Below are 27,612 nucleotides of genomic sequence, written 5' to 3' on the forward strand. Positions count from 1 at the left end.
GCTTAGTATTGTCAATTCTCTGAGCCATAGATTGACTAGGGACAGCAACAATCCATTACATTATGGAAATGGTGCTTTTGAGATCATTCTTTAGACCTTTCAGAGGATACAGATAATTTTCTTGAGCAGATGGCTGAGCTTCCCATATCACCCAATTATATTGTAGCAACATTTCTCTTTCAGTACATTTACTGCCTTACAGTAGGCATGAACCATTTATGGAGTATGAAATGAACTTACACATGATTTATGATGGGTTGTTTGTCTTAAAACATCCATGTAGCTTAACTATTTCCCCACTCAGGGATGACTCCAGCACTCAGAGACGGTCTTAAAGGAAAGCGTTCAGGGAAAATCTTCCACTTATGCAGACTCTGAGTACTCCATTTAGTCTATTTTATATGGTGAGAGAATAGTTTGAGGTATGCATTTATATATACAGAATCATGACCAGGGAAAATTACTTCCTTTGCTAATCAGTAGTCTGGGGGGAGGAAAATTAGAAGATCAGAGACAAAGAAGTCTACAGGAAAAAAGCAATTAAATAGAACTATGGTAATAGGTGTAAAATGGAAAGACAGTTATAGCTCATATAGTTGAGCACCAAAAAGCATCCTCCACAAAAAAAGACACTGGATAATCAGGAGACAGTATGACTCTTCCTGTGGATATTAAATATCCTCTCTCATCTGCCACTCTAGTGTCCCACCTATGAGCCCAAATGGAATGACCATGATGCCAGGTCTCCTTCTAAAGACTGCTTTAGTTAATACATGTTACTCAATGCATATCCTGTTAGCAGCTGATCCTTTCTATGGTTTCATTCTTCAAAGAGACTAGCTAGTTATTCGATAGATAAATGATTGCATCACACCTCTTCTAAACTGGAGGGGGCAATTTGTCCTCTGAATTAACAGCTACTCTTGTTATCAGTTCATCATTTCTTAAAAATTAAACTCTCTACCCAACATGGGGTTCAAACTCATGATCCCCAAGATCTAGCATTGCATACTCTATAGACTGAGCCTGTCAGGTGCCCCATGATATCAGTTTATCTTTTAAGAACCTTAGTGTTTTGTCAGCACCTCCAATAAGGCTTTGTAGATTGTCTACTTTACTAGATTAACTAATTTACTGACACAGGATACTATCTAACACCAGTGGATGGGTTTTATGGCAAATAAGTTTCTATAATGGATTTCTTTTCTTGAAATCTCTAAATGTGCAGAGCCAGAATTGTGTAGACAGGAAGCACAAATTCTAGATCACTGTGACTAATGTCATGGAGGGAGGGAACCTACTTCCACCTATTGGTTTCTGGACTCAAGTATTTTATCTACTCGGGAATAGGGCTACATAATATTTAATGATTTAGCATGTATACTGTGTCCTGGAGGATGAAGTAGGTTGTTACCTCCATGGTAGCACTTCAGCTATACTTTCAATAAGTTTCTTTCAGGTCAACATTTTCTCTGTGTGATGCCACATGTGATAAAACCAGTGCATCATATTGTTGCAAACCTATTCCCATACTTCCTTTTCTGTAAAGGAAGAACCTGGCCCTGATGCACTATTAAGTCAAATTCTGTAACAGTGGATCCAATAATCTTAAACTCTTAAATAGTGATGCTTTTTTAGGCCTTATAAGTATATACTCCTGTCTAGTCAAGGGATTCTGTTTGGATCTTTTGGCAGGCTTTTATAGGTGAATTGAAGCAGAAACTCTTAGGATTTTGGAGCGAAGCCCTAACATCCTTCACAGATAATTACTCTTTTTTTGAGAAATGACTCTTGGCAACCTACTGGACCTTAGTATAGACCGAATACTTAGCCATGAACCACCAAGTTACTATGCAACCTGAGCTACCCATCATGAAGTGGGTATTATCTGACCAACCAATTTATAAAGTTTGACATGCACGACAGAACTCCATCATCAAAAGGAAGTATATTTATAATTGTACCCAAACAGGTCCTGAAGGCACAAGTTACATAACAAAGGAACCCATGGTCCCCACTGATGCTGGACTGCCTTCTCTCTCCCAGCCTGCATCTATGGTCTCATGGGATGTTCCCTACAATCATTTGGCAGAGGAAGAAAGACTTAGGCCAGATTCACATTTAATTCTGCACAATATGCTGGCACTATCTCAAAGTGGACATCTGTATCATTTTATTTCCTTTCTGGAAAGGAAATACTCTCAATTGGGCAGAACTTTGAACAGTGCACATGGCTGTTCATTTGTTTGGAAGGAGAAATGATGAGATAAAGAATTACCAATCCATGTCTGTGGCAAATGGCTTGGCTGGGTAATCAGGGACTTTGAAGGCACATGGTTGAAAAATTGGTGACAAGGAAATCTGGGGGAGGGGGATGTGGATAGACTTTACAGACTGGGAAAAGCATGAACATATTTGTGTCCCATGTGAGAGTTCACTAAACGGTGACCTCAGAAGAGAACTTAAAAATCAAGTGGAGAGGATGATCTGTTCTTTGAATAACAGTCAGCTTCTTTCTCCAGCCACTTGTTATTATCCAAAGGTTTATGAATAAAGTGATCTTGCTGACAGGAATAGGAATTATGCATGGGCTTAGCAACATGGCCTTCTGCTCACCAAGGCTGACTAGGTTTTGGCCACTGCTGAGTGCCCAACTGCCAGTAGCAGAAAACGACACTAAGTCTCAGATATAACACTCTTCCCCAGGGGGATTAGCTAGCTACCTGGAGGTAGTGTTGAATACATTGGACCTGCTCATCATGGAATGGCAGCTTTTTGTCCTTATTGAAATAGACATTTACTTTGGATATGGATATGTCTTCCCTGAATGTAATGCTTCTTCCAAAACTACAATCTGTGGACTTACATAATGCTTAATTCACTGTCAAGATATTGCATACAGCATTGTTTTTGATCAAAGAACTCACTTCACAGAAAATGAAGTCTATCAGTGGGCCTATCTTCATGGAATTCACTGATCTTACCACCTTCCCCATCATCCTGATGTAGCTGGTTTTTTGAGTACTCAATTATAGTGCCAGCTATGTGGCAATACCTTGCCAGTCTGAGACAAGGTTTGTCGGAAGTTTATGTTCTCAGCCTCCAATAAGTGGTGCTATTTCTCTCATAGCCAAGGTTCATAGGTCCAGGAATCAAGTGGTGGAAATTGGAGGGGCACCACTCACTATTACCTCTAGTAATCCATTAGCAAAATTTCTGCTATCTATTCCCATGGCTTTATGCTCTGTGGACCTAGATATCTTAGTTCTAGAGGGAAGAATGCTTCTACCAGAACACCCAGAAATGATTCTATCGAATTGCAAGTTAGGACAGCTGCCCAGCATCTTTGGTCCCCTTATACTTCTGGATAAACAGGCAAAGAAGGGGGTTAGTATTCATGCTAAAGAGATTGATCTTCACTACCGAAGGGGAAATTGTGCTACTACTCCACAATGGAAATAAGGAAGAGCATGTAGAGCATGGTAGAACACAGGAGATGCTTTAGGGCCTCTCTTAGTATTACCATGCCCTATAATTAAGGTCAATGGAAAACTACAACAACCCAGTCCAGGCACGGTTACTAATGGCCAAGACCCTTTAGGAATAAAGGTTTGGGTCACCTCACCAGATAATGAACCATGACCCTGAGGTGCTTCGACGAGCATAAGGAATATGGAATGGATAGTAGAAGAAGGTAATTTTGAAAAGCAGCTATGACCACTGACCAGTTATATAAACAAAGATTGTAATTATCATGAGTATTTTCTCTTTACTTGTTATGAATAGATTTGTGTATGTGTGTGTATTAAGCATATACGTAATTTTTTTTCCATATATATGTACACCCTTGTTTTCTTTCTTCTCTTATTCCCTTACGATGTAACATAAGATGTTTTGGCTTCATATTATAAGTAAGTATTATTAATTTTACATCATAATATATAAACTATGGAGTATCAAGAAGAGTAAACATCACTCAGTACTTTTATTTCCTCTTCTAAGGAAGGTTTGGTGCATTTTCAGTTATACACGGGACAGTAGTAACATGTGAGGCAGAATTTTGATCTTGTTATTGTACTAATTTGGAGATTAAGTATGGTTTAGGGAGATGTATGTAGGTGTCAGGTTGACTAGGGATGGACTTGTGATGGCTAATTTTATGTGTCAACTTCACTGGGACATGGAGTACCCACATATCTGGTTAAACATTATTTTGGGGTATATCTGTAAGGGTGTTTCCAGAAGGGATTAGCGTTTGAACTGCTGGACTGAGTTAAGCTGATTGCTCTTCCCAAAGTGTATGGTTATCATCCAATCCACTGAGGGTCTGAATAGAAATAGGCAGAGGAAGGTCAAATTCACTCTCTGTTGAATAGGTACATCAATATACTCAGACCTTCAGACTCAGACTGAAATCATCCTCATCAGCTCTCTTACTCTCAGGCCTTTGAACTACATACACTACTGGCCTTCCTGGGGTCTCCAGCTTGTAGACAGCAGATTGTTGAACTTTTTAGGCTCATTAATTGCATGAACCCATACTTTATACATTTTATAATAAATCTTTAATTATATATACATTTAATATTTATATATTCTGTTTCTCTGGGTAAGCTTGACTAATACAGCTCTTGGGATAAATACATCTAGGAGAAGGAAAGGAAGCAGGATTGGGGAAGGGAAGGAATTGGGACTGGGCAAAAGGATAAGTTGGGTAACAGTGCAGCCATATACTGCCTCAGTATATCCCATGGAGTGGTATAAAACTGGGATTGCCTTCAGAATTGTCACAATTTGAGATAGGAGGATGACCAGTCTTTAATGTAGGTTTTCCAGAAACGGAAACCCAACCTTTCAAAAGATGACTGTCTTTATAGCCAAGGGCAAGTCAACAAGATAAACTTCCTAAGGCTGAGAATTTTTCTTTTTCTTTTCTTTCTTTTCTTTTCTTTTCCTTTCTTTTCTTTTCTTTTTTTTTTTTTAGTTTTGAAGGGAGAGCTGACTGGTAAAGAAATAACCTATGAGAAGGACTAGGAAAGATGGTGGAGGAGTAGGGGACCCTATTTCAACTGGTCCTCAGAATGGAGCTGGATATCTACCAGACCACTATGAGCACCCATGAAACCAGCCTGAGATGTAAGAAGATCTGGATGTCTACAAACAGAATATCGCAGGTGGTTGGTTTCGAGGTACGAAGCGGGGAGCTGTGATTCTGCGGGCAGATATTGGAGGATAAACGGCAGTGGGAGGGAGCCTGGCTGTGGGGATCTTACACCACTGGTGAGCGACAGCCTCATGCGCTGGGGATGGGGCACAGACTCGCAGACCTGTAGCGGTGGGGAAAAGACTTTAGGACAGCCCCTGGGGCAAAAACCAGGAGCGGTGTGATCACATGTGTGATCTGGGGGCAGCTGGCGGTTTTAGAAGCACAAAGGGCAGAGACGTGCTCTGACCTGGAGGCAGGACTGGGGGTGCTGTGGAGGGGTGCACAACCCAGGCCATTGCAGTTTATAGCAGCACAGACAGAAACGGAGACAATGTGGCCTGGAAAGCTCACTGAAGAACAGACTGTGTTCTCTCTGCTCTGAAGCAGAGGGTTGGAAATGGTCTCTTCTGCTCTGACTCAAGGAAGAGATGCCAAAAGCTGCCAGGGAAAGCCGCCAGAGAACAAAAACCCCAAAAACTGATTCCCGTGGAGCCCATCCCCCACCACAGGGGTCAGGGCAACTCCGCCCAAACAGGGTTGCCTGAGAAACAGCATGGCAGGCCCCTCCCCCAGAAGACAGGCTGGGAAAATAAGAGGCCAGCAACCTTAAGGTTCCAAGAAAACAGGTACATTTTGCTTGGGTTCTGGTCAATAATTTGGATTCTATACATTCCCTCAAACACCCATCAACAGAATGACTAGGAGGAGGAGCCCCCAAAATAGAAAAGACTCAGAGATTATGACTTATGCTGCAGATTTACAAACGGATGCAGATATAACCAAGATGTCAGAGATGGAATTCAGGCTAGCAATTGTGAAGACAATAGCTAGAAGGGAGAAATCAATTAATGTCAACATAGAGTCTCTAAGGGCAGAAATGAAAGCTGAATTGGCAGAACTTAAAAATGCTATCATTGAGATCCAATCCAATTTAGATAATCTAACAGCTAGGGTAACTGAGGCAGAAGAACAAATAAGAGACCTGAAAGACAATATAATAGACAAAAAGGGAAAAGAGGAGGCCAGGGAAAAACAACTCAGAATCCATGAAAATAGAATCAGAGAAATAAGTGACACCATGAAGAGTTCCAATATCAGAATAATTGGAATCCCGGAGGGAGTGGAGAGTGAGAGAGGACTAGAAGATGTATTTGAACAAATCGTAGCTGAGAACTTCCCTAATCTGGGGAATGAAACAAACATTCGCGTCCTAGAGGCAGAGAAGACCCCTCCCAAGATCAAGGAAAACAGGTCAACACACCAGCATGTAATAGTAAAACCTGCAAATCTTAGAACCAAGGAAACCATCTTAAGGGCAGATAATGGGGAGAGATTCCTTACGTACAGAGGGAGGAACATCAGAATAACATCAGACCTATCCACAGAGACTTGACAAGCCAGAAAGGCCTGGCAAGACATATTCAGGGTACTAAATGAGAAGAACATGCAGCCAAGAATACTTAATCCGGCAAGACTGTCATTTAGAATGGATGGAGAGATGCAGAGCTTCCACGACTGGCAGAAACTGAAAGAATATGTGACCACTAAGCCAGCCCTGCAAGAAATATTAAGGGGGGTTCTATAAAAGGAGAAAGACCCCAAGAGTGATATACAACAGAAATTTACAGGGACAAGCTATAAAAACAATGTCTTCACAGACAACATAATGACAATTAATTCATATCTTTCAATAATTACTCTCAACATAAATGGCCTAAATGCTCCCATAAAACGGCACAGGGTTGCAGATTGGATAAAAAGACAGGACCCATCCATATGCTGCCTACAAGAGACTCATTTGGCACCTAAAGATATATCCAGACTGAAAGTGAAGGGATGGAGATCCATCTTCCATGCCAGCGGACCTCAAAAGAAAGCTGGGGTAGCAATTCTTATATCAGACAAATTAAATTTTAAACTAAAGTCTGTAATTAGAGACACAGAAGGACACTATATCATTCTTAAAGGGTCTATCCAACAAGAAGATCTAACAATTGTAAATATCTATGCCCCCAACATGGGAGCAGCCATCTATATAAGCCAACTGTTAACCAAAATAAAGAGTCATATTGATAACAATACGTTAATTGTAGGAGACCTCAATACTCCACCCAGCAATGGCCAGATCATCTAAGCAGAAAACCAACAAGGAAACAAGAGCTTTGAATGATACACTGGATCAGATGGAACTCATAGATATTTACAGAACATTCCATCCTAAAACAACAGAATACTCATTCTTCTCGAGTGCACATGGAACTTTCTCCAGAAGAGACCACATACTGGGTCACAAATCAGGTGTCAACTAATACCAAAAGATTGAGATTATTCCCTGCATATTCTCAGACCACAATGCTTTAAAACTGGAACTCAATCACAAGAAAAAATTTGGCAGAAATTCAAACACTTGGGAGCTAAAGACCACCCTGCTCAAGAATGTTTGGGTCAACCAGGAAATCGAAGAAGAACTTAAACAATTCATGGAAATCAATGAGAATGAAAACACATCAGTCCAAAACCTATGGGATACTGCAAAGGCCGTCCTAAGGGGGAAATACATAGCCATCCAAGCCTCACTCAAAAAAAATAGAAAAATCCCAAATTCACCAACTAACTCTACACCTTAAAGAACTAGAGAAAAAGTATCAAATGATGCCTAAGCAACTCCTTAGAAGAGAAATAATTAAAATTAAAGCAGAGATCAATGAATTAGAAACCAGAAACACAGTAGATCAGATCAACAAAACCAGAAGTTGGTTCTTTGAAAGAATTAATAAGATTGACAAACCACTGGTCAGACTTATCCAAAAGAAAAGAGAAAGGACCCAAATTAATAAAATTATGAATGAAAGGAGAAAGATCATGACTAACACGAAGGAAATAGAAACAATTATTAGATATTATTAACAACAACTATATGCCAATAAATTGAGCAATCTGGATGAAATGGAGGCCTTCCTGGAAGCCTATAAGCTGCCAAGACTGAAGCAGGAAGAAATTGACAACCTGAATAAGCCAATAACCTGTAACGAGATTGAAGCAGTGATCAAAAACTTCCCAAAAAACAAGAGTCCAGGGCCTGATGGATTCCCTGGGGAATTCTACCAAACATTCAAAGAAGAAATAATACCTATTCTACTGAAGCTGCTTCAAAAAATAGAAAGAGAAGGAAAACTTCCAAACTCATTCTATGAGGCCAGCATTACCTTAATCCCCAAACCAGGCAAAGACCCCATCAAAAAGGAGAATTTCAGACCAATATCCCTGACGAATATGGATTCCAAAATCCTCAACAAAATCCTAGCTAATAGGATCCAACAATACATTAAAAGGATCATCCACCACGACCAAGTGGGATTTATCCCCAGGATGCAAGAGTGGTTCAACATTCGCAAATCAATCAATGTGGTAGAACACATTAATTAAAGGAGGGAGAAGAAGCATATGGTCCTCTCAATTGATGCAGAAAAAGCATTTGACAAAATACAACATCCTTTCCTGATTAAAACTCTTCAGAGTATAGGGATAGAGGGAACATTCCTCAAGTTCATAAAATCCATGTATGAAAAACCCACAGCGAATATCATCCTCAATGGGGAAAAGCTGAGAGCCTTTCCCTTAAGATCAGGAACACGTCAAGGATGTCCACTCTCGCCACTATTGTTCAACATAGTACTAGAAGTCCTAGCAACAGCAATCAGACAACAAAAAAGAAATAAAAGGTATCCAAATTGGCAAAGAAGAAGTCAAACTCTCTCTTTCCACAGACGACATGGTACTTTATGTGGAAAACCCAAAAGACTCCACCCCCAAATTGCTAGAACTCATACAGCAATTCAGTAATGTGGCGGATAAAAAAACAATGCACAGTAATCAGTTGCTTTCTTATACACTAACAACACAACGGTAGAAAGAGAAATTAGAGAAACGATTCCATTTACAATAGCACCAAAAACCATAAGATACCTCAGAATAAACCTAACCAAAGAGGTAAAGGATCTATACTCTAGGAACTACAGAACACTCCTGAAAGAAATTGAAGAAGACACAAAAAGATGGAAAAATATTCCATGCTCATGGATCGGAAGAATAAACATTGTTAAAATGTCTACCCAGAGCAATCTATACCTTCAATGCCATCCCGATCAAAATTCCAATGACATTTTTCAAAGTGCTGGAACAAACAATCCTAAAATTTGTATGGAATCAGAAAAGTCCCCGAATCACCAAGGAAATGTTGAAAAAGAAAAACAAAGTTGGGGGCATCACGTTGCCTGATTTCAAGCTATATTACAAAGCTGTGATCACCAAGACAGCATGGTACTGGCACAAGATCAGACATACAGATCAATGGAACAGGATAGAGAGCCCAGATATGGACCCTCAACTCTATGGTCAAATAATCTTTGACAAAGGAGGAAAAAACATGCAATGGAAAAAAGACAGTCTCTTCAATAAATGGTGCTGGGAAAATTGGACAGCCACATGCAGAAGAATGAAACTTGACCATTCTCTAACACCATACACAAAGATAAATTCAAAGTGGATGAAGGACCTCCATGTGAGATAGGAATCCATCAAAATCCTAGAGGAGAACATAAGCAGTAACCTCTTTGACATCGCCCACAGCAACTTCTTTCAAGATACATCTCCAAAAGCTAGTGAAACAAAAGCAAAAATGAACTTTTGGGACTTCATCAGGATAAAAAGCTTCTGCACAGCAAAGGAAACAGTCAACAAAACAAAGAGGCAACCCACAGAATGGGAGAAGATATTTGCAAATGACACTACAGGTAAAGAGCTGGTATCCAAGATCTATAAAGAACTTCTCAAACTCAACACCCAAAAAACAAATAATCAAGTCAAAAAGTGGGCAGAAGGGGCGCCTGGGTGGCTCAGATGGTTAAGCGTCTGCCTTCGGCTCAGGTCATGATCCCAGGGTCCTGGGATCGAGTCCCGCATCGGGCTCCCTGCTGGGCGGGGAGCCTGCTTCTCCCTCTGCCTCTGCCTCTCTCTCTCTCTCTCTCTCTCTGGCTCTCATGAATAAGTAAATAAAAAAAAAACATTAAAAAAATAGAACCTCTTAGGTCAATCATTTAAAAAAAAAAGTGGGCAGAAGATATGAAAAGACACTTCTCTGAAGAAGACATACAAATGGCTAACACACACATGAAAACATTTTCATCATCATTAGCCATCAGGGAAATTCAAATCAAAACCACACTGAGATACCAACTTACACCAGTTAGAATGGCAAAAATTGACAAGGCAAGAAACAACAAATATTGGAGAGGTTGTAGAGAAAGGGGAAGCCTCTTACACTGTTGGTGAGAATGCAAGTTGGTACAGCCACTTTGGAAAACAATGTGGAGGTTCCTCAAAAATTTAAAAATAGAGCTACCCTATCACCCAGCAATTGCACTCCTGGGAAGTTACCCCACAGACATAGATGTAGTGAAAAGAAGGACCATATGCACCCCAATGTTCATAGCAGCAATGTCTGCAATAGTCAAACTGTGGAAAGAGACGAGATGCCCTTCAACAGATGAATGGATAAAGAAGATGTGGTCCAGATATACAATGGAATATTACTCAGCCATCAGAAAGGATGAATACCCAACTTTTACATCAACATGGATGGGACTGGAGGAGATGATGCTAAGTGAAATAAGTCAAGCAGAGAAAGTCAATTATCATATGGTTTCACTTATTTATGGAACATAAGAAATAGCATGGAGGCCATTAGGAGAAGGAAGGGAAAAATGAAGGGGGGGGGAATCAGAGGGAGAGACGAACCATGAGAGATGATGGACTATGAGACACAATCAGGGTTTTAGAGGGGAGGGCGGAGGGGGGATTGGTTAGCCGGGTGATGGGTATTAAGGAGGGCATGTACTGCATGGAGCACTGGGTGTTATACAAAAACAATGGTTCGTGGATCACCACATCAAAAACTAATGATGTATTGTATGGTGACTAACATAACATAATAAAATTTAAAAAAATCTTTAAAATAAAAAAAATAACCTATGAAAGTTACCTAAATCTGAAGCTTTTACTATCACCTGGTTACTTTGTATTTCTCAGCTCAGTGGACCAGAAGATAAGTAAAGAAATTATTCTATTTGCAGACAGAAACAGCTGTGATTATTACGGGGAGCTGGGATTGCTAGCACACAATGGATGCATGTGTGAACTTGAGGTATTTGATGTGCCATTTCTTATTACTTCCACACCTAGTGAAAATGGTGAATGAGCAATCACAGGAAATGTGAAATAATAAGATAAGCAAAGACTCAGATCACACAGGCATGAAAGTGTATAGCACATAATCAGGGAAACAAACTTCTCCAGCTGCATAACTTGTTGAGAATGATGAGAAACTAGAAGAGATGTTGGAGAAGGAAGATAATGACTTTCAAGGACAGTTGCAGCAGTGAGATCTACAGCATGTCTCTAATTCTTGTGTATTAAGTCTGTTGTAGAGATTGCATCCCTTAAAGTTATTGGCACAGGAATACATATATATGAAACACGAGCAGATCAATATGGTACAAGTGGTGAACTGCTTCAGGAACTTTTGATACCTAAAATTGCATCCTCCCTATCCCACCTCTGATTTCAGGCATTTTTTGATAGATTGTTTCCTTGGATGCTTGAACTCATTTTGCTTTACAGCATTTTGTTTCTAGTGTCAGTACTGCATCTCTGCCTCCTATCCTCAGGCTTTACAGCCCCCACCAATAGTGGCAGAACTTGCATATACAACTTGCAGAGGTATTAGCTTCCCAAATGCTAAGACACATAATGAATAAATGATCCAATCTCCCACTATTTAGTCAGTTACTTCTTTTTTTTTTAAGATTTTAGTTATTTATTTGAGAGAGAGAGCACAAGCAGGGAAGGGGGGAGGGGCAGAGGAAGAGGGAGAAGCAGATTTCCCAAGGAGCGGGATGCAGGGCTTTATCCCAGGACCCTGAGATCATGACCTGAGCTGAGAAGGTTAACCCACTGAGTCACGCAGACACCCCTTAATCAGATAATTCTTAAAGACATTCTTTATACATTCAGGAGGTCCCAGAGGAATTGAACCTTGCTACCCACAAACCCATTTGATTAATGGGTTTTGATATCAAGGTTTAAATTATGAATCTTACAGCAAAAGTAACAACCTAAAAGCTGTGTTTTCATGAGTTCTGAAACTAAATCTAATTGTGTTGCCTTGAAACATTGGAGAATTCTAAGATTTCTGTTGTTTAAATGTAAAAACTTTTTTTTTCTGTTTCTAATGTGAGAATTTCAGTTGCTCAATTACTTCATTGGTCTTTTCTGTGATATTCTGCCCTTTGGTTTTAAGTGTGTCATTAAAGGGAGAGACCACTTTGAAAACTGACTTCTGTTGAAGGCAAAATACTCTTGTTCTTCACTCCATGCACTGAACTGTGATCACTTCTGTACTCTTCTTTATCACTGTATAGCAAAGAACACTCATTGAGTTCAAAGAAAGCTCTACCACATGGATGAGGAAAAGCAGATGCATCAGAGAATGAGAATCAAGCAGATATACATGCTACTTCCATTTTCCTATCCTTTCTCCTCTGGGGATTAAAATGGGAGCTACTTCATCCAGTGAACAATACACATTAATAACAGCAACTTAAAAAACTTTTTTTTTTAATTCTCTGGAAACTTGAAACCTATTTGAATGATCAAAAAGTTATGCCATTTAGAATCAGTCATTTAATTAGAAATAAAAATCACATATTCATTTATTGACACCTTTCAGATTTTGAGGCATCTTTAGTAAACATATTATTTAATAAAAATATAAAGAAATTATTGCTCATAAAACTTGAAAAACAATTTTAAGCTAATATTGTATTTATTTCTACAGTAAATGTTTTCCAACTATGATTATATTAACCTCTAAAAGTAGTGTTTGATTTTATTTTATTACATAAATTCAGGGCACTTGAATAATTTAGATAATCTAATTTGAAATAGTCTTTTTCAGGTTAAATACTGAGTCTTTTAATGTGTTCTCCTTTCCTTCTTCTTAGAAAATATAGACACAGTGAGAAGGTGTCCATCTTATGAGACAAGGAAAGAAGCCTCAGAAGAAACCAAACCTGAAACAACTTGATCTTGGACTTCTAGTTCCCAGAACTGTTAAAAAATAAATTTCTATTATTTAAGGCACCCAGTCTGTGGTATTTTATTAAGGCAGCCCTAGTAAAACAATACATCTAGCCTGAGGTGTTTATTGATACACATCAGGTAAATGCAAATTAAACTCATAAACTCATAAACACCCTAATCAAAGCACAAGAATTCATAAATCTGACAGTACTGAGCTTTAGTAAGAAAGTTTACTAATTAGTCTTCTTACACATTATTGATGAGAGTATAAACTTATGTAGTACCTGGAAAATTCAAGAATAGTAGGTTAGAGAATAGTTCTTTTTTACTTTCAGACATATATTCTAGAGAAATATTTGCCATTGAACACAAGGAGTCATGTTCAAGGATATTTTATTACAGTATCATTATTTATAATAGCAAGATGTAAAAATAATGGAAGAGTTCCTCAATCAGAACACTATTGTCAGTTGAATGGAATAAAGTGGATATATTTGCATTAATATAGACAAATCTCAAACCTAATCATGATAGGGAAAAAAAAAGAGATAGTAAAATCAGATATACCAGGTGATGCCGTTTCTTTTTTTTTTTTAAGATTTTTTTAAAAATTTATTTAAGGGAGAGAGAAAGAGAGAGAGTGAGCAAGGAAAGAGAACAAGCAGGGGGAGGAGCAGAGGGAGAGGGAGAAGCAGACTCCCCACTGAGCAGGGAGCGTGATGTGGGGCTCCGTCCCAGGACCCTGGGATCATGACCTGAACCGAAGGCAGATGCTTAACCGACTGAGCCACCCAGGGGCCCACAGGTGATGCCATTTCTATATATTTAAACATGCAAAATGGTACTTTATATTGTTTGTAAATAAATACATTTAGTGTAAAAATACAAAAACATGCATAAAATAGCTACACATAAAATTCAGGCTAATGGTTGCTACTGAGGTAGAATGGGTGTATAAGGTATGGGGTCACAATTTAGTGATACATTTAAGATGTGTATGTTAAAAAGATAATCTCTAAAATAAAGAGAATCTCTGAAATAAGTGTGGCAACACACACAGACACATACACAAACAAGTTTACACGTATTTTAACTCTATAGAGGATATATAGCTGTCCTTTATATTATTTTCTATAATTTTTCACTGATTTAGAGATAGTTTATTATGTAAAATAATTTCAGGGGCACCTGGGTGGCTCAGTCAGTTAAACGGCTGCCTTCGGCTCAGGTCATGATCCCAGGGTCCTGGGATCAAGGCCCATTTTGGGTTCCCTGCTCAGTGGAGAGTCTGCTTCTCCCTCTGCTTCTCCTCCAGCTTTTGCTTTCTCTATCCCTTTCACTCTCTCAAATAAATAAATGAAATCTTTAAAAAATAACAATAATTTTTAAAAAGGAGACTCAGCTATTTTGCCATCTGAGACACAATAGCACTTGATGTTGGGATACTGTCTGATAAAAAATGTTGATTTCCTCCTCACTCCCCATTGACACTTCTAGATCATCTTATAATGAACGGCAATATATGTTTGAATTTCAAGACATTTGACCATATACTTTCCCTCATGTTCATTTTGAACTATGAATCTCTTTCTTGGAAAATTATATGTGAGATGAAATGGTAGTATTAAATTCAGAACTCTGACTATAGCTTGAAGAATAACCATGTTACAGAATAAGCAGGCCAAGATGAAAATCATTTGGGGGAAATAGACAAAATTCCTGGATACTGAACTATCAACAATAACCTTATTACATCATATCTGGATGCAATGACTTAAGGTAATTTGGTATACCTCCAACTGGAGACCTGGTGATTCTATTTGCTGTTGCATTATTTTTGTTTGTTTTTGTCTGTTCTTTAAACAGCATTATTAAAGTATAATTAATATACAAATAAATGCAAATATTTAAAGTGTGCAATTTGATGAGTTTGGACATATGAAAACACCCATGATACCATCACAACCACCAAGGCTATATGTATATATATATAATATATTTTAAAATATATTTTATGTATATGTATAAACATTTCCCCAAATCTCCTTGTGTCTCTGATTTTTTAATTCAATTTCTAATTTAAATTCTAGTTAGTTAACATATATGGTAAAATTGGTTTCAAGTGTAGGATTTACTTTGTGGTAAAAGCATTTAACATAAGATCTACATGATTAACATTTTTGAGGGTGCTGGGGGGCTCAGTTGTTAAGCACGTGCCTTTGGCTCAGGTCATGATCCCAGGGTCCTGGGATCAAGCCCCATATCAGGCTCTCTGCTCCACTCCCCCTGTTTATGTTCCCTCTCTTGCTGTCTCTCTCTCCATCAAATAAATAAATACAATCTTTAAAAAAAATTGAAGTGCATAATACTGTATTGTTTTTTTGTTTTTATTTTTTAAGATTGTATTTATTTATTTGAGAGAAAGAGAATGAGAGAGAGCACAAGAGGGAAGAGGGTCAGAGGGAAAAGCAGACTCCCCACTGAGCGGGGAGCCCGATACGGGACTCAATCCCGGGACTCCAGGATCATGACCTGAGCCAAAGGCAGTCGCTTAACCAACTGAGCCACACAGGCGCCCCCATAATACTGTATTGTTAAAAATAGGTACTATGTTGTGTACCATTTGATCCAGCAACTTCATTTGGATATATAACAAAGGAAATGAAATCAGTATCTAAAAGAGATTTTTATACTTTCATGTTCATTACAGCATGATTCACAATACTTAAGATATGGAAACAACTCAAGTGTCCACTGAAAAATGAATAAAGAAAATATGACATCTGGATACAATGGAGTATTATTCAGATTTAAGAAAAAAAAAAAAGGAAGAGAAAATCCTGCCATCTGTAACAACATAGATGAACCTGAAGGACATTAGGTTAAATGAAATAACCCAGTCCAGAAGGACAAATAATGCATAATTCTACTTATGTGAGGTGTCTAAAAATGTTAAACTCACAGAAATAGAGAATATAATAGTAATTACCAGGGATTGTGGGTCAGGGAATATTGTTCAATGGGTATATAGTGTCAGTTTTGCTAGATAAATAAATTCTAGAAACTTGCTGTTGCAATTAAGAATAGTTTTTGTCTTAGGCAGGAGTATCTTTGGCTACATAGAAAAAGTGTGTGTATGTTCATATGTGCCTGACAGATAAGGAAAATATACTAGATAAAAATTAAGATGTCTTCCAAGTCTTTGCCTGGGTTGTGACTATTTGATCCTAATTTAGATACACCAAAAGCTAAGGCTATTATATTGACTCTTACAGGAGGTAAAAATTAAATAACAATATATGCAAACTCAAAACTGTTGGTCCTTCCCTTGCTGATGCTTTCTAGAGTCACTGACTCAACAAAATTTTGTCAAAACTATTGTGAGTTTTTGCTTTTAAGCTACTATATTCCAGCACTTACAAGAGTGTCTAGAACATAGTTGTCTTTTAAGAAATATGTGTTGACACAGAACTAGAAAAAATAACCCTAAAATTTGTGTGGAACCATATAAGACCCTGAATAGTCAAAACAATCCTGAGAGAAAATAAAGCCGAAGGTATCACAATACCAGATTTCAAGATATACCGTAAAGCTGTAGTAATCAAAACAGTATAGTATTGGCACAAAAAAATAGACACATAGATAAGTGAAACAGAATAGAGAGCCCAGATATAAACCCACATGTTTATGGTCAATTGATCTATGACAAAGTAGGCAATAATATAGAATGGGAAGAAGACACTCTTCAACAAATGGTGCTGGGAAAACTGGACACCTACATGTAAATTAATGAAACTAAACCAATTCCTTAAAACATACACAAAAATAAACTCAAAATGAACTAAAGATTTACATGGGACACCTGAAATTATAGAACTTCTAGGAGAAAACATAGCAGTAATTTCTTTGACATTAGCTGTAGAAATATTTTTCTCAATATGTCTCCTGAAGTAAGGAAAACAAAAGCAAAATTATACTGGGACTACACCAAAATCAAAATCTTTTGTGCAGCAAAGGAAACCATCAACAAAAGTACAAAGCAGCCTACTGAATAAGAGAAGATATTTGCAAATGATATATCTGATAAGGGGTTAATTTCAAAAATATATAAGGAACATATACAACTTAGCACCAATCCCCCCCAAATAATCCAATTAAAAATGGGTAAAGGAACCAATGGACATTTTTTTTTTCAAAGAAGACTTGCAAATGACCAAAAGACTCATGAAAAGATGTTCAACATCACTCATCATCAGGGAAATGGAAATCAAAACCACAACGAGCTATCACCTTACATTTGTCAGAATGGCTAGAATCGAAAAGACAAGCAATAACAAGTGTTGACAAGGATGTGGAGAAAAAGGAACCCTCATGCACTGTTGATGAGAATGTAAATTGGTGCAGCCACTGTGGAAAAGAGTATGGAGTTTCCTCAGAAAGTTAAAAATAAAGTTACCATATGATCCAATAACTCCACTACTTGGTATCTACGCCCAAAACTGAAAACACAAATTTGAAAAAATTGTGTTTATTGCAGCATTATTTATAATAGCCAAGATATGGAAGCAAACCAAATATTAATGATAGATGAATGGACAAAGAAGAAGTGGTATATATCTACAATGGACTATTAGTCATAAAAAAGAATGAAATCTTGCCATTTGCAATAACATGGATAGACTTGGTGGTTATAACGCTAAGTAAGATAAATCATACAGAAAAAGACAAATACCATATGATTTCATTCATATGTGAAATTTGAGAAACAGAACAAATGAACAAATAAAGGAAAAAAGAGATAAAAAACCCACTTTTAAATACAGAGAACAAACTGGTGACTGTTAGAAGGGAAGTAAGTGGACAGATGAGTGAACGAGATAAAGAGGATTAAGAGTACATTTATTGTGATGAGCACTGAGTAGTGTATAAAATTGTTGAATCACTGTATTGTACACCTGAATCTAATATAACACTATATGTTAATTATCCTTCAATAAAAAAAATAGATGTTGAATGGATGGATAAACATATGTTTATTGAGTACTCAGTAGTATGTTAGTGTAAGATTTGATAATCCAACTATGAAAAAGCTAAAGAAAAGTGTTTGCATCCATGAAGCTTACAGTCAAATGAAGAGAGGCAACAATAAATCTAGAAACAATATGAGACATCAAAAAGAGCTAGAAAGAAAATAAAGCAAGTAATGAGGTAGTGAGTGACAAGGGATGGGATATCTTCTGCTTGGGTGGGCAGATAAGGCTTCTCTGGGAGATGATACTTGGGCTGATAGCTGATAGTGAGAAAGAGCCACCCTTATGAAGATCTACAAGAAACATATTCCAGGAAAATTAAACAAAATTTGTAAAGAACTGACATTGAGATGAGAAAAGGATTTTCCAGAAAGCAAAAGAATGTAAGTATTGATGAAAAAGTATGGTCATGGGGAAGAGGTGCAGTCAGGAGTATAGACAAAGACCAGGTCAAGTAGGGTGGCATTACCCATGGAGAAAATATGGATTTTATTCCAATTTTAATGGAAGTCACGTGAAATTTTTAAACAGAAGAAAAAGTAGTTGAGATAAGCAGTGACCATACCAGTGCTGTTGCTCTTGTTGTACGGTGACTAAATGATAATGGTGTGGACAAGATTGAGGATTTTTTTTTCATTTTATAACTGTGCTTATGTAGTTTCAATAAATCTTCTTTCTTTCACATATTAGATATTGTCTATTGTTTTCCCATAAAAGCACCTGAATTTATACACTCAACAACATGCATTTTCTTTGTCCATTTATTAATAATTTGATGAATAGATTAATGGTTTTGTTGAACTAAATTCAACTTAACAACTGCATATATAGTACATATATGCATATAAATGTATGTATACATATATATACAATACATATATGTGTGTATACGTATATATGTATATACATGTAAAATACAAATATATTTTACCTGTTCTGTCTATGGATATTTGTACTGTGTATGTTGTCTATTTCATTGCTCGATCAATTGATTAGCCAATCCCATTGAACATGCTGCAAGGTAGACCCTAAGCTACTATTGGGGAGACTGAGTCACTGTGGCTACTTAGAAGGGAAGATAGGTTGAGACTTGCTTTTTTCCCTTTTTTGGCTTGGTAAATTTATTTCTCAGCTAGTTTTTTTTTTTATTTTCCTAATATATCTGCAGCTAGTAAAGAGAGTTTGTAGAAAGTTAAGAGTTTTACAGTGTCTTCTCTAATGTTCCCAGCATGCAGAATAAATTGTTCCCGAGGCATTTGGGTACCACAAGTATATTTCAGATGAATATTAAATGCCTAAAACATTTGGCAAAAGGATATAAGACTCTGCTATAAGTATTTTCCCCATTATGATCTCTTCATAGATTCAACCCAATTTTATGGTCTTATGAATTTAATAATATCTACCAAAAAAATTTTAAGTATTCAGTATCCGAAGACAAAAAAGCAAAATCCAACATTGTAATTATACTTGCATACACAAGCACACTCACAAGAATAACATATTTACTTAAAATTGCTTCATATAAAAATACCCTTGTGTTGAAAGCAAAGGAGAATTTATTACATGGTTAAATCAATGTTAAAATGTATTTGTAAAGCCATATATTAGATAAATGTAATACAGCTAATGGAATTCTATAGCACGAACACTCTCTGCCTTGTAGCAATATATTATTTAAAGGCTGTGGAAACTAAGTGTTTTAATGCACATAGTGCTGTTGATCATTACAGGTTTTTGACATCTTAAAAACAGGTTGTGTTTACATCATGGGGATATGGAGATAAACAAACACATTGAAACCTAAAGTCTCCTCTGAAATACACGCTTTCATTTTATAGGTGTTATTATGAGCAGCAAGCTTTTTACAAATGATTAGGCTCAGGCTGAAATGGTATTGAATGACTTTTGCTTGAGTTTACAGGGCTGTTAAAATTGTTGACAGCTTTTTTCACTATAAGCACAATGGCATTCAAGGAGATGACAGAATGCATTGTCCCTTTTTATAGCCATAAATTCTGTTGCTAACTGTGGATGTGTAAGAGCAAGGGAAATTTGAGAAATGTCATACCTTATTTCAAAGTCTGTACTCCTTAATGCTTATACAGGATTACCTACTTTGATCTCATTAGCCCATCTGGGGTTGCCCTTTGTCTCCATCCTCAGTAGAAGAGCAACCTACTCAGTTTCTCACCCTCTCAGTCCTATTCATTTCAGCAGTTATTAATTGAGATTTTATTATATCCAAGACAAAATGCCAGACACTGAATATTCAAAAATGATCAACTCTTTGTGACAACATGGATGGATCTCTAGGGTATTGTGCTAAGTAAAATAAGTCAGAAAGAAAAAGACAGATACTAAATCACTTACATGTGTAATCTAAAAACAAAACAAGACAAAAAAACAAATGAACAAACAAAGCAGAAGGAAATTCATAAATACAGAGAATAAACTGGTGGCTGCCAGAGGGGAGGCAGGTGCTGGATGGGCAAAATAGGTGAAGGGGATTAAGAGGTACAAACTTGCATTTATAAAATAAATAAGTCATGGAGGGGTGCCTGGCTGGCTCAGTCAGTAGAACACGAGACTCTTGATTTCAGGGTGGTGAGTTCAAGCTCCACTTTGGGGGTGGAGCCTACTTTAAATCAATCAATGAATCAGTCAGTCAGTCATGGAGATGAAAAGTACATCATAGGAAATATACTCAATAATATTGTAATACTGTATGGTGACATATGGTTACTACACATATTGTGGTAATCTTTGCATAATGTATAGAATTGTCAAATCAGTACGTTGTGCACCCAAAACTAATGTAACCATGTAGATCAACTATACTTCAATAATAAAAATTTTTAAAAATGATCAACTCATGGCCCTTGTTCTTAAGTTTCCACATAATCATTTGAATATACACATATATTACAAATATTTTCTTTGTAAAAAGGTGAGTGGAAAGATGGAGGCATGCATAGAGTGTTATAGCAATATAAATAATGTTTCTCTTTGGAAGAGTTAATCTGATTTCTTAAGGTAAAATATTGGTAATTGGTTATTAATTAATGCATTGCTTTTCTTATCTACATGTAATATGGATAATTAAAAATTTAGGTTCGTTACAGAAATTTAATATAGGAATTCTACATAGAAATTAAGGAATTCCATGGAAAACTGGATATAATATTTTTAATATGGAATAGAGAAGTTTTCATTCTATAATTCCACCATGTAGGCCACTTGCTGTGTATTTGGAAGAAGTTATTACTTTATATAATAGTCTTAATTTAACTTTACATTAATAGTTATTTCACTCCAGAAAAATGAAAACATGTACTAGATATAATGAGCTAGAGGGGGGATGGTCCAGCATTGGAATATCATGTTATTACAAAAGAATATCATATCAATCTAAAAAGGAAAATTTGATAACATGTTTAGCTAGCACAACAATATGATTTAAATATTTAGGAGTTCAAAATATTCTTTTAAATACTAGGTTACTAAATTTATAGATGGGCTTATCTTATAGATTAAAGAGTAGTAGTATTTTCTGGAAACACCCTCACAGTCCTCCTAAGATACACAATGACCTACACATAAACAGAATTTTGCTCCTGATGATTACATTGTAGCTGCATGGCTAAATCAATAAAGACTGACATTGTCAACCCATGAATATTGTCATTATATTCTTTAATATTAATAATTTATAATAATGCAGGTAATCTTTAGGTATGCAGAGGCATTTTTAAGACTCCTGTTTTAGTACAGTGTCACTGAGATGCAAAACACATGAATATAGTAGATAAAACAATGAAATATCCATAGAAACTTTCTGAGTATGTCTTTAATGGTATTCTTCAGTAGATACATGAACTACAGTAAAAGCAAGAGGGCCATCGGAACTAGGAAATAATTATCTCATTTAATTCTGACCCTAATCCTGGGGCACTGGGTGACTCAGTTGGTTGAGCATCTGCCTTCTGCTCAGGTCATGATCTCAGGGTCCTGGGATCAAGCCCCATGGTCTTCCTGCTCAGCAGGGAGTCTGATTGTCCCTCTGCCCCTCCCCCTGCTTGTACTCTCTCTCTCTCAAATAAATAAGTTAAGTCTTTAAAAAAATTCTTACCATAATCTTTGACATTGATATAATCAATCCTTGTTTTTCAGATAAGGAACTGAGGCTGAGGAAATTCAAGTAATTATATCCAAAATCCAAGAGCCAGCAAGTAGCAGAATCAAAACTTAATGACAAAGAAGTTTTAGAAGTACTAAAATGTATAGAAAAATTAAAACAATACAAAATAAAACAAAAAAACATAGTCCTGACTGAAGAAATCATAGGAAAATATCAAGACACTACAAATTTTGGAGCTGTGGGATTAGAGAACAATGCATTTAATTATAACTTCATATTTTACTACATACATAATTTTGACCACAGTACTTAACCTCTTTGAACAGACTACTTATTTGAAGAAATATACATAATAATACCTGTTTTCAGTTTAGTTGAAATTAATATAATATACACTAGCCATTTATTAAAAGCCAGTGACCAATAACAATTAGTAGTTCCTTTTATTTTCCTCACTTTGGGGGAACATATAGTCTAATAAAGAAAATATAACTTGTATTCATGTAATTAACATTCAGAAGAGAATATGCATAATGCTGTATGAAGAGTTTTAAAATGTTTTGAAATCTGTCTTCTAAGGATTATTCGGTTTCTATAGAGCATTGCTTTATTGTGGTTAGATGTTTATTATTTTGTGTGTTTTTACATTCACAGTTTATTCCGTCTGCCTTACATGTAGTGAAGAATTTCCAAGTTTCAACTCTATAAAGCTTAGGTTCTAGCCCAATGTCTTGGATTCTCCAACCACTAAGGAATATTATTATATAATACATCTCTTTGTCTTTATTTTCTTATATGTAAAACTGCATTGTACTCATAGAGATTTTGGGGAGGATAGGCAAAATGATGTGAAATCATTTAGAAAACTATAAGGTTGATGAAATTATATTGACACCTTATATTTGATGTTAATAAAGTAATTCTTATTGAACTTTCAGCACCATGCATATTCTTAATTGTTAAGTTGCCCAGATAGTTGGCTTTAGCTAAAAATAACAGTCTTTCAGTGTGCTCATGAAATTCTTTAAGAAAAATATTATATCTTATAGCAAAGTACTTTACCCTATATTTCTGTAAAATGTCAAAACCTCAAACAGTAAACTAATTTTAAATTTATTTATTTATTTATATATTTTTAAAGATTTTATTTATTTATTAGAGAGCTAGAGAGAGAGAAACAATATGAGAGGGGAGAGGGTCAGAGGGAGAAGCATGCTCCCCACTGAGCTGGGAGCCCGATGTGGGACTCGATGCCAGGACCTGGGGATCATGACCTGAACCGAAGGCAGTTGCTTAACCAACTGAGCCACCCAGGTGCCCTAACTTTAAATTTAAATGAGGGAAGATTTCACCACAGGAAGGCGAACCTGGCCTTTCAAAAAAGAAATGCAGCAGTATTTAAATCTTGATTAAAAACTTGATATGCACAAGTTACTTTGTGATATATAAAAAACGAAATGGATTAATGGATGGATAGGACAAACAGATGCATACATATGAGGAAACCAATTTCAACAAAGAATTAAGAATAAAATTTCTACAGTGAGTAAATAGGTATTCATTCTAAAGTTCTTTGAATTTTGCTATGTGTTTGGAAAACTTTCACAGTTAAATTTTGAAAACAATGGGGAATTCAGGTAGAAAAATTAGCCATTAGAATGTATGTCTATACCACACCCTATGGCTTTCAGTATTTATTTCTTTCAACATTTGGAATCATCCAGGGATCTATGTGTTCTCCCACCACACCTCACCCACCTCACCTCCTTATCCCTTCACTCTTTATTTTCTCTATGGCTTCAGTCTTCTTGGTGCTGTCTTCTTTCAGAGCTAACAGTTGCTTAATTTCCAGGTGATACTGTTTTTCTGTAGTGACCTGTGCTATTTTAAAATCTATACCTTTCTCCCAACTGCCTCCAACACAAATAACTATGGACATTGTGTCAGTAAAGTTAAATCCATACATCCCCATGAGAAAACCTCTGAGACAAAGAAGAAAAACCAAAGTGGTGTAGATATTTATCAATCTATAAGGAGATGACTTTCAAATCAAAATATATGTTTTTAGAAAACTGCAATGATATATTGGAATAAAGTAAATAAAGTATTTTAATAATTATTTACCAAATGGCTGTCTAATGAATTCTGATATTTTGCCACACCTTTCCACACCTCTTCCTCAAAGTGGGTTCCCCTTTATTTTAATTTTAGGGTAGATGAATCAGTCAGTGATAGACTGCTTTCATTATTGTTATTTGTTTCTCCTATTGTTGCAATTCTTTCTATGATTAAACATTTATCAAAAGTCTTCCATATGGTAGTCTACCTACTCTAAATAAGCATGTTTTGATGTATGTTAGTGACAGATTTTAATTTTTTTCTGTGTTTGATGTTATTTCTCTTTTTTCTATTTAAACAAAACCTTGTATATGGCACTCCCAATTTTCTGTTTGTTTGTTTTTTTTTAAACTACCATCAGTAATATGTGATGAAAAGAGCTCTGTAATAGGAGTCAGAAGACAGAATTTCTAGGAAATAGTCATGTCTTTTCACAATTTTAATAGGAATTTGAGCTATGAAAATTGACTTTTGACTTCCCTTTTTCATTTTTTCATTTATAAATTGAAGAGACTAAGCTAGATGATTTCTTTTTTTTTAAGATTTTATTTATTTATTCATGAGACACACAGAGAGAGAGAGAGAGATTGGGAGAGAGAGAGACAGAGGGAGAAGCAAGCTCCCAAGGAGCAGGGAGCCCAATGCGGGACTCGATCCCAGGACCCCGGGATCATGACCTGAGCCGAAGGCAGACACTCAACCATCTGAGCCCAGGCACCCATAACCTAGATGATTTCTAATGTTAATTCCTGTTCTATAATTTTGTCTACTTTTTTATGACTGAAGTCCTTCATTGTGTAAAGCAAGCATTAAAAGTCTAGAGGAGGGGGCGAGCAAGATGGCAGAGGAGTAGGAAACCTGGATTTCATCTGGTCTCAGGAATTCAGCTGAATAGGGATCAAACCATTCTGAACACCTACGAACTCAACAGGAGATCGAAGAGAAGAATAGCAACAACTCTCTGAACAGAAAAGTGACCACTTATTGGAAGGTAGGACGTGAGGAGAAGTGAATCTGAGGCGATATTCAGAAGGATAGACGGCGGGGGAGGCGGCCTCCAAGGGCGCTTGTGGCAAGTGATAGGGCCGCGGAGCACAAAATTGGAACTTTTAGAAGTCGGCTCCACTGAGGGACGTCGCTCCAGAGGCTAAGCGGGGGATGGAACCCTGGCGGGGCAGTGTGGTCTCAGGACCCTAGGGGTTACAGAAAGACCAGGGGTGCCTGAATGTGGCAGAGCTCCTAGGTATGGGAGCAGGGAAGCTGGCTGCAGAGATGGAGCCGAGGTGCGGGCTCTCAGCTCAAGGTTGCCATAAACTGTGATCTGCGGCCCAGTCGGGCCACTGCTCCCCCAGCAGGGACCCAACAAGCAGCAGATCCGGGGAAACTCCCCTTCTTCCCCCAGGAGGAGTGGCACAGGAGCACACCACAGGGATTTGCTGAGTTTGGAGACTCCACACCGAGTCAGGTGCCAGAGATAGAAACATTTGGTCACAGGCCGGGTGAGCACGGAGTGCAGCCGGAGACCGGGGACACGGGGGTGACTGACTGATTTTCTCTGGGGGCGCACTGAGGAGTCGGGCCCCAAGTTCTTGGCTCCTCCAGGTGGAGATTGGGAGGCCACCATTTTCACTCTCATCCTCCAAAGCTGTAGGAAAGCTGGCAGGGAACAAAAGCTCCTGAGAGCAAACCCAAGCAGATTGCTCAGCCCAGACCGGCAAGGGCGGGGCAATTCCGCCTCCTGCAAAGACATTTGGGAACCACGTCAACAGGCCCCTCCCCCAGAAGATCAGCATGAACAGCCCGCCAAGACCAAGTTTACAGATCAAGGAGAAAGGCAGAACTCCAGCGCTAGGAGAATACTGCACATAGAATTCATGGCTTTTTTACCATGATTCATTAGTTTTTCAAAGTTAATTTTTTAACTGTTTTTTTGAATTTTTCTTTTTCCCTTTTCAACCAACATCTTATCAATCTCTTTTTGAAAAAAAAAATTTATTTTCATTTTTAGAGTCATATTCTATCCCTTCATAGTAGATACCCTTATTTTTGGCATTTATATATAAGTTGTTCTCTCTTTAAAATTTTGAGATACAGTTTCTTCTAACAGATCAAAATATACCCTAAATCACTAGTGTATGGCTTTGTTCTAGTCTCCTGCCTGATCACATTCTCTCCTTATTTTTTTCTTTTTTTTTTTTAAATCTTCTTTCTTTTTTCAAACAACTTCTTATCAATTCCTTTTATAAAATCTTTTATAATTTTCATCTTTACATTCATCTTCCATCCCTTCATTGTATCAACCCTTATTTTGTACATATATAAGTCTTTCTTTCTTTAAAATTTTACGAGGCACTTTCTTCTAACAGACCAAAATACACCCAAAATCTAGCGTGTGGCATTGATCTATGCACTAGCCTGATCATATTTGATCATATTCTGTTTTTTTGTTTTGTTTTGTTTGTTTTTATCTTTTTCTTTTTTTTTTTTTCCTCTTCCTTTTTTCTTTCTTTCCCTATCTTTTCCACTGGTTTCAGGACTTTTCTGAATTGTTTAGAGTATATTTTCTGGGGACGTTGTTAACCTGTTAGCATTTTGTTCTCTCATTCATCTATTGTCTTCTGGACAAAATGACAAGATGAAAAAAATCACCTCAGCAAAATAACAAGAGGTAGTACCGTCTGCCAGGGACCTACCTACTCAATGCGGACATTAGTATGATGTTGGACCTAGAGCTCAGAATCATGATTTTAAAGATACTAGCTGGGCTTGAAAAAAGCATGGAAGTTCTTAGAGAAACCCTTCCTGGAGAAATAAAAGAACTAAAATCTAACCAAATCGAAATCAAAAAGGCTATTAATGAAGTGCAATCAAAAATGGGGGCACTAACTGCTAGGATAAATGAGGCAGAAGAAGAATCAGCAATATAGAAGACCAAATGATGGAAAATAAAGAAGCTGAGAAAAAGAGAAATAAACAAC

At 37.1% G+C, this 27,612-nt stretch overlaps 1 pseudogene; it reads left to right on the top strand.

The window, feature by feature from the left end:
* Positions 1–3,638: 3,638 nt before the first annotated feature.
* LOC114221551 (DNA repair protein Ku70 pseudogene) overlaps positions 3,639–27,612 on the top strand; it is a 150,514-nt pseudogene continuing 126,540 nt past the window's right edge.

Source organism: Eumetopias jubatus, unplaced genomic scaffold (assembly GCF_037043125.1).
Source record: "Eumetopias jubatus isolate StellerSeaLion01/CBP00866 unplaced genomic scaffold, mEumJub1_p1.0 scaffold_13, whole genome shotgun sequence".
NCBI lineage: Eukaryota > Metazoa > Chordata > Mammalia > Carnivora > Otariidae > Eumetopias > Eumetopias jubatus.